Source organism: Pecten maximus, chromosome 3, assembly GCF_902652985.1.
Source record: "Pecten maximus chromosome 3, xPecMax1.1, whole genome shotgun sequence".
Classification (NCBI taxonomy): Eukaryota; Metazoa; Mollusca; class Bivalvia; order Pectinida; family Pectinidae; genus Pecten; species Pecten maximus.
In genome coordinates, this window is record NC_047017.1 from 6,745,565 (window position 1) to 6,758,993 (window position 13,429).

The window sequence follows — 13,429 nt, forward strand, 5'->3', positions numbered from 1 at the left end:
TTCTTTCAAAATGCATTGTATATGTATTGTAAAAACGTATTATTGAAGTAAAAAGGAAAGTTAAATCTATTATCCAATATTCTGTAAAAGTTCTGCAGTGATTTTGAAAATTCATAAAAATACGTACATATACATTTTGTTTCAACAATCATGCCCCATGCCACACGGAACATATTGACATTTATATAAATTGAATTGGATTCGAAGATTTTAAGAAAAAATCATTTCTTACAACAGGAAGACAAAGTTCCAAAAGAGTTCCTTTGACTAGACAGGTTACACAACAAGGCACTTTTATGGGTTAAATAAAACTAATTCGTTGATGAGCGATCACCTAAAGACGAACGTCAATAGATGTTCTGTGATCACTAACGTGTTGAATAGCAATTACTGCTGACGTATAATAACTTTGCTCTGATTTGACCTAGATTAGTTTGGCGGGTGTATTCGATGACGTAGAGGACGCGCACCATTCCGAAACACGTGGTCTTTTATTTTATGCACGAAATCTATGTTTTTCTTAATATATTTCCCCCGTGTTATTGTTTTTAGTTTTTATTTTTACTTTGAATTCAGCTTTCGTTATTATGTCGGTATTCTTTGTTGATTTTTATTCGAACGACTACATCACAAGAATAGAACGATTCAAAAGAAACACAATAAATAAATGATTAATATACAATAATGAAAAAACTAACTATGAAAAAGTCTACTTGTTACGTGTACAAATATAGACAAATATGTTTGTTGATTTAGGCAAATGCAACACAGAATGTAAATATATGTACATGTATGTCCTAAATGGGTTAATATGATTATATGGACATCACCAAGTATGGAAGGTGTCTTAGTGCAATCGGAAGACTACTGCTGTACTACAAAGCCGTATGTATGTTGTATATACGGATAACATTCAACTAATTGTCCACAAAGACTCCAACGATAGTTCAGACAGATAACGACATTGATTATAGAAAATTGTCCTATTGAATTGTAGAGACAGTGTCTATTTACAGTTGCTGTTCATCATCTTCACGAATTCTGGAAAAAAAAAATAAAAATAAAATAAAGACATATTATATATTTGATCGATAATACAGCCATGGTAAAACCATAATAAACCGATGAGTTAAAAGCGTGATTGATTTATATTGAGATTTTAAGCTTTAATCGTTGGCTTGATATGTTGAAGAATAGTCAATGGTGGAATTTACTATTGTTGTGATATAAAGAGGAGTTACCAAGATTGTCATGGAGTAATTCATCATAGACGTGATATTATCAGGAAGAAACTTAACGTCATGTAGAAATCAACAATTGTCGTGTTTTGAAGAGGAATAAACACATTTAAGTAATCTATCATCAGTAAAGGCCATACCACAATGAAGATATTTATATGTGAGTGATATAAATAGAAAAATATGACAGTGTTTACGTTAATCGGATTAGGCATTAAAATTGACGTTAAATACTGCAAAAGAATATGTTTTAGCGGTGTCCTAATTTACCGCTTTTTAGGCAGAAAACGTTGCTCTTAATTATAACTGGGCTAAATGTAGATTCAGTATAATTTCAATAGGAACAGTTCGCATCCTTAATTTCAGCATTGTTTTGATTGAATCAGCATTCATAATGTTCCAAAATTAACATGGTTACGGTAAACAAATAAAACATCCATATTTCTACTATTTTATATATGTATATCTGTTTAATTCAACTTCTCAGTGTCTGATTTAGACATTCTGTTAATACTTTAACTAGCTTAACAATTTTAAATGATTTGCCAACATAGACTCTCATTCCCAATAGTTGAGTTGAATATTCATAAGACTTAATTTCTTTCCCCTTGAATGATTTATGTTTGATTTTCTGTCGTGATTTTTATGAGATGTGACGTACATATGTTGCGCTTGTTGCTCCCCCTGTCGTCAACAATCTACACCGACATTTATGATAGTATAAAACGTTTATAACGGGGTATGTAAACATCCTGAATAAACAAAACTTTAGATTATTAGTGTAAATATAAATCATAAATGTTTTTAAGTAATATGTCACCAACAAAAGATAACAAGATTATTACACAATGGCGTCCGCATTTCGTTACAATCTTAAGAAAACTACAGAGGGAAAAGAAAGAAAATTGTTTCATGATACATTTTGTAAATATGACAATAATTTTGTAGTATAAACATTTACTGTAGGTAAAGATACAGCGAAGAATAAACACTAAATATTGATCTGAAGTAAGATTTAAAACAAAAATAGTCTCCTACCTTCATAATTTACTTGTCCGTCTCCATCCGTATCTGCTTCTCGAATCATTTCATCTACTTCTTCGTCTGTTAATTTTTCTCCTAAATTTGTCATCACATGTCTAAGTTCGGCTGCACTGATAAATCCATTCCCGTCTTTGTCGAATACTTTGAAAGCTTCACGTAGTTCCTCGTCGGTATCCGAGTCTTTCATCTTCTTCGCCATCATTGTGAGGAACTCTGGGAAAGTCGATGGTGCCATTTCCTGAATAAGAAACATGAAAATCGATAAAAAGATGGCAATATATGAACAATATATAGATCTGTAGGAGACAAGGGGAATGAGATCGAAGGTTCCGGAAGTGTATGCGTCATCGGCGTCCTCGACGACACCCGCCATTCAAATCAGGGTCAATTTAAAATCACTTATGAAACAACTTGAAAACAATAAGATCTTATTTCGATCAGCAGACAGCTGTCTGGATTGCGATTTATTTGTCTTTTATTTAGTTTACTAGATATACTTCTAAGGAACAAAGGAACTGTAAACTCGTCATTCTGACAAAAAAAAAAAAAAAAAAAGAGAAAGAAAGAAAAAACAGCAAATGTTTAGACAGGCTTTTTCTAAAAGAACAAGACCTTATTTACCAGATACTGTATGTAAAATATGTAAAATATGTAAAATAGATTGCTTCCTCGACGACACCCACCCAGTAATTCAAGGTAAAAAGTACAAATTACAAAGCATTCTGAAGTGATAACGAAAACCAAATATCCAAATAAAATTAAAACAAATGTTACATGGATCAGCATACAAATAATGTCACTAATTCAGTAGGCCAGAAGTAGGGCTCAAGTTTCTGTCTGAACATTATTCTTGTAAGGATATAAGATGTTTATATCTGCATGAAGTAAACAGTAAACTGCCCCCCCCCTCTTTCCCCTCAAAATAAATAAAATAAAATTAAATTAAAAAAAAATAAAAAAAAAAATAAAATAATAATAATAAAAATATTAAAAATTACATTATAAAAACATAAAATAACAACTGTAAACTAACATTTCGATATATTTAGTTATATAGAACGGAATACTGGCATTTAATTATACATATAAAAAACAAATTGTGAAAAATTTGATATGAATACTTACCGTCCACATCAACTTCATTGATCATGTCCTGTAACTCAGCCTCCGTCGGGTTCTGACCTAGTGACCTCATCACTGTCCCCAACTCTTTGGTTGTTATGGTACCGTCGCCATCTTTGTCGAACAGACTGAATGCTTCTTTGAATTCTGCAATGGGAATTTCGTAATATTTCATCGTTAATTGATTTGTAAATTGTGAATTGTGAATTGTGAATTTGTGAATTGATTTTATGACGCAAGATCTGCCTTGCGAATACCTTGAAATTTGTTTGCCTTCCGTTAAGTTTCGGAATCTCTTTACAAAACGTACCATAAACAGTAGCAATCAATAGATTAGACCTACATGTATATAATTATGTATTAACATTTTAGGGCTTTCACGACTAAAGTTAAAAGTCATCATACACAGTTTAGTGTGACAATGCTAATTAAATATAGCCCTAACATTGAAATCTAAAACTCGACAAGACGCTCTATAATATTGCGTTATATATGATTATACGATCTATCATGTTCCAATAATCTGGACTGGAGAGACAAGAATCTGGACTGGAGAGGCAAGAATCTGGACTGGAGAGGCAAGAATCGGGACTGGAGAGGCAGGAATCGGGACTGGAGAGGCATGAATCGGGACTGGAGACGCAAGAATCGGGACTGGAGAGACAATAATCCGGGCTGGAGAGGCAAAAATCGGGACTGGAGAGGCAAAAATCGGGACTGGAGAGACAATAATCGGGACTGGAGAGACAAAAATCGGGACTGGAGACGCAATAATCGGGACTGGAGAGGCAAGAATCGGGACTGGAGAGGCAGGAATCGGGACTGGAGAGGCAAGAATCGGGACTGGAGAGGCAGGAATCGGGACTGGAGAGGCAATAATCGGGACTGGAGAGGCAAGAATCGGGACTGGAGAGGCAATAATCTGGACTGGAGAGGCAAGAATCGGGACTGGAGAGACAAAAATCGGGACTGGAGAGGCAATAATCGGGACTGGAGAGGCAATAATTGGGACTGGAGAGGCAATAATCCGGGCTGTAGAGGGAAGAATCGGGACTGGAGAGGCAAGAATCGGGACTGAAGAGGGAAGAATCGGGACTGGAGAGGAAAGAATCGGGACTGGTGAGGCAAGAATCAGGACTGGAGAGGCAAGAATCGGGACTGGAGAGGCAAGAATCGGGACTGGAGAGGAAAGAATCGGGACTGGAGAGGCAAGAATCGGGACTGGAGAGGCAAAAATCGGGACTGGAGAGACAATAATCGGGACTGGAGAGGCAATAATCGGGATTGGAGAGGCAGGAATCGTGATCGGAGAGGCAATAATCGGGACTGGAGAGGCAAGAATCGGGACTGGAGAGGCAGGAATCGGGACTGGAGAGGCATGAATCGGGACTGGAGAGGCAAGAATCGGGACTGGAGAGACAATAATCGGGACTGGAGAGGCAGGAATCGGGACTGGAGAGGCAGGAATTGGGACTAGAGAGGCAGGAATCGGGACTGGAGAGGCAAGAATCGGGACTGGAGAGGCAATAATCCGGGCTGTAGAGGCAAGAATCGGGACTGGAGAAGCAAGAATCGGGCTTGAGAGGCAAGAATCGTGATCGGAGAGGCAAGAATCAGGACTGGAGAGGCAGGAATCGGGACTGGAGAGGCAAGAATCGGGACTGGAAAGACAATAATCGGGACTGGAGAGGCAAAAATCGGGACAGGAGAGGCAAAAATCGGGACTGGAGACGCAAGAATCGGGCTTGAGAGGCAAGAATCGGGACTGGAGAGGCAGGAATCGGGACTGGAGAGGAAATAATCGGGACTGGAGAGGCAAGAATCAGGACTGGAGAGGCAAAAATCGGGCTTGAGAGGTAAGAATCGGGATCGGAGAGGCAAGAATCGGGACTGGAGAGGCAGGAATCGGGACTGGAGAGGCAAGAATCGGGACTGGAGAGACAAAAATCGGGACTGGAGAGGCAAGAATCGGGACTGGAGAGGCAATAATCGGGACTGGAGAGGCAGGAATCGGGACTGGAGAGGCAAAAATCAGGACTGGAGAAGCAAGAATCGGACTTGAGAGGCAATAATCGGGACTGGAGAGGCAAAAATCGGGACTGGAGCAACAATAATCGGGACTAGAGAGGCAAGAATCGGGACTTGAGAGGCATGAATCGGGACTGGAGCAACAATGAGGCAAGAATCCCAGGGACTTGAGCGACAGAAATCGGGACTGGAAAGAGAAGAATGGGGACTAGAGAGGCAGGAATCGGGCCTGGAAAGACAAGAATCTGGACTGAAGAGAGGAACAGACGGAAAGTTAAACGTACCAGCAACCTGTTCTTCATTTAGTTGATCAGCCTGGCTCTGTACTTGCGCAGTCTGAAACAGAGAGAGATACTTTCCTATAATGTTACATTGGTTTTGACCATTTTGATTTAAACAGAATAGCAAATCAAATATAAACATGTTGCACATAATACTTCTTATATAAAAAAAAAAAGGAAAAAAAAAATCATCTGCGAAATTATCAGTCGCAACATAAGACCGATATCCAGATGCACTTTTAACTGCAATAGGATTATCTAAGATCGATGGACAAATATATCATTCAGTTCAATTTCTACTCACCAATTACGATATCAAATTATTTAACATCTCTACATTGTATTTGAACACGTTATCAATGCTTGGCACCATCAACATATATAGGATGGATAAACTCGGTAAAATCGGTCGGGGATGGAGTCGTATTTGATACAGTAGCTACAAATGTACAACTCGAGAAATATATACCCATACTATCTTGCTACACTTATTATATCGAACTGCAATAATGCTTTATTGTTTTGTAACCACCTGACAGGTACCGCTGATATAGTATCAGACATCATGGCCGATATTTTAATCAATACGCATGTCTTAAACATGACGTAAGGGCTATATCCTGTCCGTTGCCGCCAAACAGGCGTGACGGCACGCGCCTGAGTTCTGATAGTCGTCTGCTTCCCAGCGCGAGACTGGCGCTCTTTGAACATACAGAAGCATATATACCAGATCAATACTTCTAAACAATAACTGTCAGGTCACGTGACTTGTTGTCTTCACGATCCGACTGGCACAATACAATTCCATGTTCCTTGGGCCCAAAATGTTAACACCGTGATGGATGTCCCCGACGGTTTGTCCCGATACCATGGATTAAGGTTTGAAATAATGGTGACAGAACATGTTACAAAAAATGTAGGTTTAACATGGACTACTTATGCTTGGGGCTCTATAGATGTTTCTACACATACTGATCCACCAATGGGAATGACAGTGCAAAAAAATGTTTATCCTAAAGCTGATATTTGAGTACATTTCCAAACAGCAGTAATGGAATATATGCAAACCGACGCCATTAATATAAACACATATATAGCCATTCTATTTACAAAGTCTTGTCTCCAGATCACGAATTAGTCTCGATAAGTGCAGAAAGTTACAACCGATATATAACACACAGAGAGCCTACTCTCTAGAAGAATCTATATCATTCCACCACTGCAGATCTCGGAGTGGTGATTGAGCGTTTCTTGAAATCCTGTTGCATCATTGTAAGACGTATCTGATGCAGGATTGGATTTTTATCTCTGTCGTTTGTCTTGAGGGAAAACTGTAGAGATGAAAACGCAGTGGCTGCCAAAATGTAATAGATGTACTTTGGCTTTGTATTTTTCCATAACAACAACAACAACAACAACAACAACAACAACAACGACAACGACAACAAATCAATTCAAATTAATGTATTGCATTCAACTGCTCCTTTAAAGGAGTTCCATGAGGGTCACTGACTTCCGGTTTTATTGATGCAGCTACATGTAGTCTGCTTCTGCTACAGTAAAAGGATGGATAACTCTCCGGCCACTCTTCTGGATACAAGTGTCGTCCCTTTTATTTTTCCAGAATGTCTTCTTATTTCTTTTCCGATTTCTTTCTTCTTATGTTCTTATTTCCCTTATTTTCCCATCAACCAATCGTAATAGACCTTGTACTAGACTCGAGGTAGCACTATATTCATAAAAGTACAAACTTATATTAATCTAAGAACTTTATTTATGATCTTTAGAGACCATATTTAAGAAGGAAATTACATTGACCCTCATAAAACACTATATATCTAGTAACTATATATTTACATCAGGTAACGCTATATTGATCTCAAGATATATTATTTACCTATATAACTATCAGGGGCAGCAATAGCTCAGTCGGTTAGAGCGCCGACCACGTAACCTCAGGTGAATGGAAGCTGAGAAAGGGGCCAGTGTGTGCTGTCATCGATGTATCCTTGTGCAAGACACTTTACCCTAATTGCTCTGAATGACATGCGACGGGCCTCTCGTATATTACTAAGTGAGGTAGTCACCAACTACTACAAGGAGTCCCCAATTCAGAATGGCCTTGGTTGTTCACGGGGCGATAAACCAAACAAACAAACAAACAAACGAACTACATACCGGAGACAATTTGATCTAAGGACACTGTATATCTATCTAGGGACAGTCTATTGTTCCCTGGGCGCTATATTTAACTTGCTCTGATATCACGCTTGTCCACATTGACGTATTCAACCGAGATATGGATAGTGAAGTGTACAACATTGTAAATCATTGACCTCTCTTATAGATACAGGCGTCGTAAAAATAAATGTTTGACAATTGAGGCTTAGGACACAGCATACAAAAGTAAATGTATATTGTAGATGTTTTAACCGGTCACATGTAATACAGATCTCGTTTTAATGATGCATTTCTTTAATTACCAGACCAAATGAATTTACAAGAAGGTGTTAAGTACTTCTGAAAGCATTTTAAATAATTGAATTTATCTAATCAGTAGGTATATACATGTACGTTTATCGTTAGAGTGTTAGGCTATCGTCAATATGTCTGCATCCCCCCTCCTATTACATGTATAATAATTATTACATACATGTGGCTTTTCTTTCTACTGGTTTTTGTCTTACCTCGCTAAATATTTTATATTTTTCTTAAAATATAGATTCCTCATTCTTCGTGCATTTTTTGTTATCTATTTCAATACTGAATATTAAGCTGAAAGTATGAATTATCAAATATTTTTTAATATTGCTATATTTCTGTCATTTTCCTCCATGAAGTGGAGTCCTAATGGTTTGTAGTGACGTCACTGACCTCTTCCTGGAAAACACCAGTTCTATTTTAAGAACCAGCTTCCAAAATTGGATTGATTAGTATAGGATTACTAAGAATGAGAATTCATATAACTTGGTAGATGATGTCTCAAAAAAAAAACTGAATATAAAAAATTCTTGGGGAAAAAATTCTGATCAATTTTGTTGCATGTTGATGTTCCCTTTTAACAAGCAAAGTAAATAAAAAAAAATGTAATGATATTGGATGTACCATTCGATCCCACAAATAACTGGTTTAACATGATTTAAACGTTAAATACGTTGTTTACATCGATCGAGGAACGCGCATAAATAATTGCTAGTCTATCGTCCCAACTGACAGTTAAATGCAAATTGGTTGACGAGTGTATACCTGTCAACCAGAATACCTGTATCTATCCTGTAAAATACCGGGTGTGTCAGTCTAGACCTTAAACTAAATACTGATATAATATGATATATGAAAAATATATAACTTAATAGATATACATGATACATAGAGCGGTAATCATAATTTTTGATTTGACATATTCACATACAAATATGTCCATAGCCAGCTGAGTGTCACCCAAAATCGATATCAGCTTAAAAATTCTACAAATACAAATGTGACATAAACGATGTTGATTTCTAATCAATTTCACTGTCAATCAAACAAGCAATGTGACATACTTACCATAGCGATGTTGACGGATGTATCCGGTGTACGTGTGATGTGAAATATATTCCTGAATGTTTGAAATGTATCTATAATCACAAGCCTCTCTGCTGTGTGAACCCACTCCGCCTCAATGTACCCGTCTCCGGAATTCTAGCATGCTTGTTCTTGTTGGGTGGATTTTCCGTCACCGCGGATATATAATTTATTACATCCTGACTATATATGCGGAACTCGCATTTCTATATATGTACAGACGATGCCTTATCACTACCAGAATGGGGGCGAATTGCCAATCAGTTTAAATAACCTTCCCTTTATCACCCGAAACGGTAAAAAAATAGTAATTACTACTTGGATGTGTTTTTATAATAAACGTGTGTGTTTTTGTTTATCGATGTGAGAGCTAGGATTAAATGTCATCCTTCATACAATGTCACAATTAGCAAGCATTGTTACACGAGGTGACATTTATTTACAAACATCTTTACAAGAAAGTCAATAACTACCGAGAAATCTACATGAGACGCGGAAGTTTGACATTGAGACTGAGGAGAGCGTTGAAATATTATTTGAGTATATGTCTACGTCATATTTATTGAACAGAATGACATGTAAGTATAGGAGGATAAGTATCTGGATTACCAATCGTACTTTATACAGAAACACAGTCATGGTTACGCTACGCTTTATTTAAATACAGTAACATCTACGTGTTAAAGACTCATTTAACATAACACGAGCTCAAGGCAAAGCGTGTACGTTATATGCAAAAAATGCTTAACTTGGAATTCAAAGTATGAAATACAAAGAAAGGACTGAAAGTATTATCTTCTCTATCTTTGAAAAATGTACATAAATACCTTCATGAAATACCAAATAATAATAATAAAAAATAACAGATAAATTTATTTTGTAAATGTCACACTTTTTTTGCGGGCCAATACTGAATTCGTCTTCACCTAGAACTACATAATGTGCAATAAAAATGCATGTGAAAGCTACATGTATTTGACCTACAAAATTACGCGAGAAAGAAAGTAATTGTCGGTACAGGATATTTAAATGGTGAAAAACAGTAGAAAATGTCTCTTAAGTTACGTTTATGAATAAATGTAAGGTATTTTCAATTCATTAAAATTCAACCTGAAAGGTATTTCCCAGAAAACGTTGGTTCGACGCTCCCTACCCGTGTCGGTTTGTGTTTCTCGGGAAGCTGAGAAACGGACCAGTCTGTGCTGTCGTGGCTGTGTCCTTAGGCAAGACACTTTACTCTAATTGCTCTGGATGGCATGCGACGGGCCTACCGCATGATGTTAAGTGAGGTAGTCACCAACTACTACAAGGAGACCCTGTCTCAAAATGACCCTGGTTGTTCGTGGGGGTGATAAATCGAACAAACAAACCCTGAAATCTAGCGATATATATATTTTTGAAATATCATAGACCCTATAACTTTGAGTTTTAGTAAGAGTTTTGCGAAATTTGAGCTAAATAAAGGCGACAATAGTACATATATACAAAATAAAAAACACATAAGAAATCATTATCTAATATTGAAAACATTCAAAATTGAATTAATACAAGAATGAGATCTATGACGATATTCGATATATATACTTACAGACGACAACATAATGGGACGTATACAACATATAATTAACCTTAACTTATTTTTTAAATATTTGTATTCCCTATAAATTTGAAATCGCGTGACCCTGAGCTTGCGATCGCGTGTTGTTGAATAGTATTTTAAAGTTAAAACAGGAAATAAACGTTTATTTTACTGCGACATTTGAAACACGCATCACCAAACACGTAAAAGTATGCATATCACGTATAGTTTACAGCGGTACCGGGCTGAAGTGCATTAAACCAGTAAATTAGCTAATCACGGCATCTGATGTTTAATATCTGCCCCGGGGTAAAGTTTGTGGCATTTATGCTTAATTTTCCGTTTACATCTACGTACCGTACGTTAATTGTTGTGTTTTGTCCTTCTAAGAGACTGCGCTAATTCACTTGTGAATGTTTTAAGACATTGCGCCAATTGTGTTGTAAATGTTTTATAAGACACTGCGCCAATTGTGTTGTAAATGTTGTTATAAGACACTGCGCCAATTGTGTTGTAAATGTTGTTATAAGACACTGCGCCAATTGTGTTGTAAATGTTGTTATAAGACACTGCGCCAATTCTGTTGTAAATGTTATTATAAGACACTGCGCCAATTATGTTGTAAATGTTGTTATAAGACACTGCGCCAATTCTGTTGTAAATGTTGTTCTTGGTTCCTGTGTCAATTCCCTACTACAATTGTATTTAAAGTTCTGAGTCACTGTACGAAATAATTTGTTTTGCAGTTCTAAGTCATTGTGCCAAGTGTCGTATTCATCGTTATTTTAAAAATTACATTGTAAAAATATGAAAAAAAAATTACATGCTAGAATTATAAGTAACTGCAATATTTACTCTATATAAAAAGCAAAGATTGATTACAACAATAATTCCAAGTATTGATTGATAATAGTAAACTGCGTAAGTTGAAATTCAATTAATTGTATTTATTTTAAATTAAATCCGTGCGTGTTAAAAGCAAAAACTACTTAAAAGGCATTAGCTTGATATTTGTACTTTTTATACAGATAATTGATGTGATGATTTACTGCATACACATGTACATATACCTTACAAAAGCCGACAACGACACTATTTTAATAATTGTTTTGGTGACGCACACATATATCATGTTACGAAATGTCAAATTAATATTGAACATTTTAGAATTACGTAACATGTTGCCCCGACAACATAAGATAACTTGAACCTGTAATTCCCCAAAGTGTATTAACTAAAAGAATTTTGAGAAATTTCGTTTTGAAAATCTGATTATTTTTGAGTTAGAAATGATATTACGAAACCAAAAACTAAATTAGATGGACGACAATGGTCTCGGATTCATGTTCATGTCACCACCACTCTGATAACATGATTGCCGTTATAGTTTTTAATCTCTTGAAATGAATCCCATTTGCTTTTAATTCAGCCTCTTCATATCGATCGCTTTCAACCACAAATTTCCATTTTAACCGTATACAAAGCAGAAGAAAAATATCTTCTTTTTGAAATATCTATTACATGTTTATTTCGAGGTAATATCAATTACATGTTTATTTCGAGGTAATATCAATTACATGTTTATTTCGAGGTAATATCTGTTACATGTTTATTTCGAGGTAATATCTATTACATGTTTATTTCGAGGTAATATCTGTTACATAGTTATTTCGAAGTACTAACTATTTCATGTTTATTTCGAGGTCATATCCATTACATAATTAAGAAAGGACTACTTGTATTGACTGTAAATATTTCAGAATATATGTCATCATCCATGTTAGACCTACTTGTCACCATTTTGGTATAGATGTAATGCCATATGACATATACAGAACACATTTCTGTGTATAAATATGACATCATATTATACTCCAGCACCAGCTCATTATATAGATATGACGTCATCTGCCCAAATCCGACAACATTCCAGTATATAGATGTGACATCATATGACCTTCCCCGACAACATTCCATCATATAGATATGACGTCATCTGACCTACTCCGGCAACATTCCAGTATATAGCTGTGACGTCATATGACCTTCCCCGACAACATTCCAGTATATAGATGTGACATAATATGACCTACCACGGCAACATTCCATCATATAGATATGACGCCATCTGACCTAATCCGACAACATTTCAGTATATAGCTGTGACGTCATATGACCTACTCCGACAACATTCGTGTATATAGATGTGACATCGTATGACCTACTCCGACAACATTCCGGTATATAGATGTGACGTCATATGACCCACTCCGACAACATTCCGGTATATAGATATGACGTCATATGACCTACTACGACAACATTCCAGTATATAGCTGTGACGTCATATCACATACTCCGACAACATTCGTGTATATAGATGTGACGTCATATGACCTACTCCGACAACATTCCGGTATATAGATGTGACGTCATCTGACCTACTCCGACAACATTCCGGTATATAGATATGACATCATATGACCTACTCCGACAACATTCCAGTATATACACATGTAGATGTGACGTCATATGACCTACTCCGACAACATTCCAGTATATAGATGTGA

The 13,429-nt window shown here is 36.5% G+C and overlaps 1 pseudogene; it reads right to left on the reverse strand.

The window, feature by feature from the left end:
* Window positions 1-613: 613 nt before the first annotated feature.
* On the reverse strand, window positions 614-9,395 carry LOC117324653 (annotated as a pseudogene).
* Window positions 9,396-13,429: the final 4,034 nt, after the last annotated feature.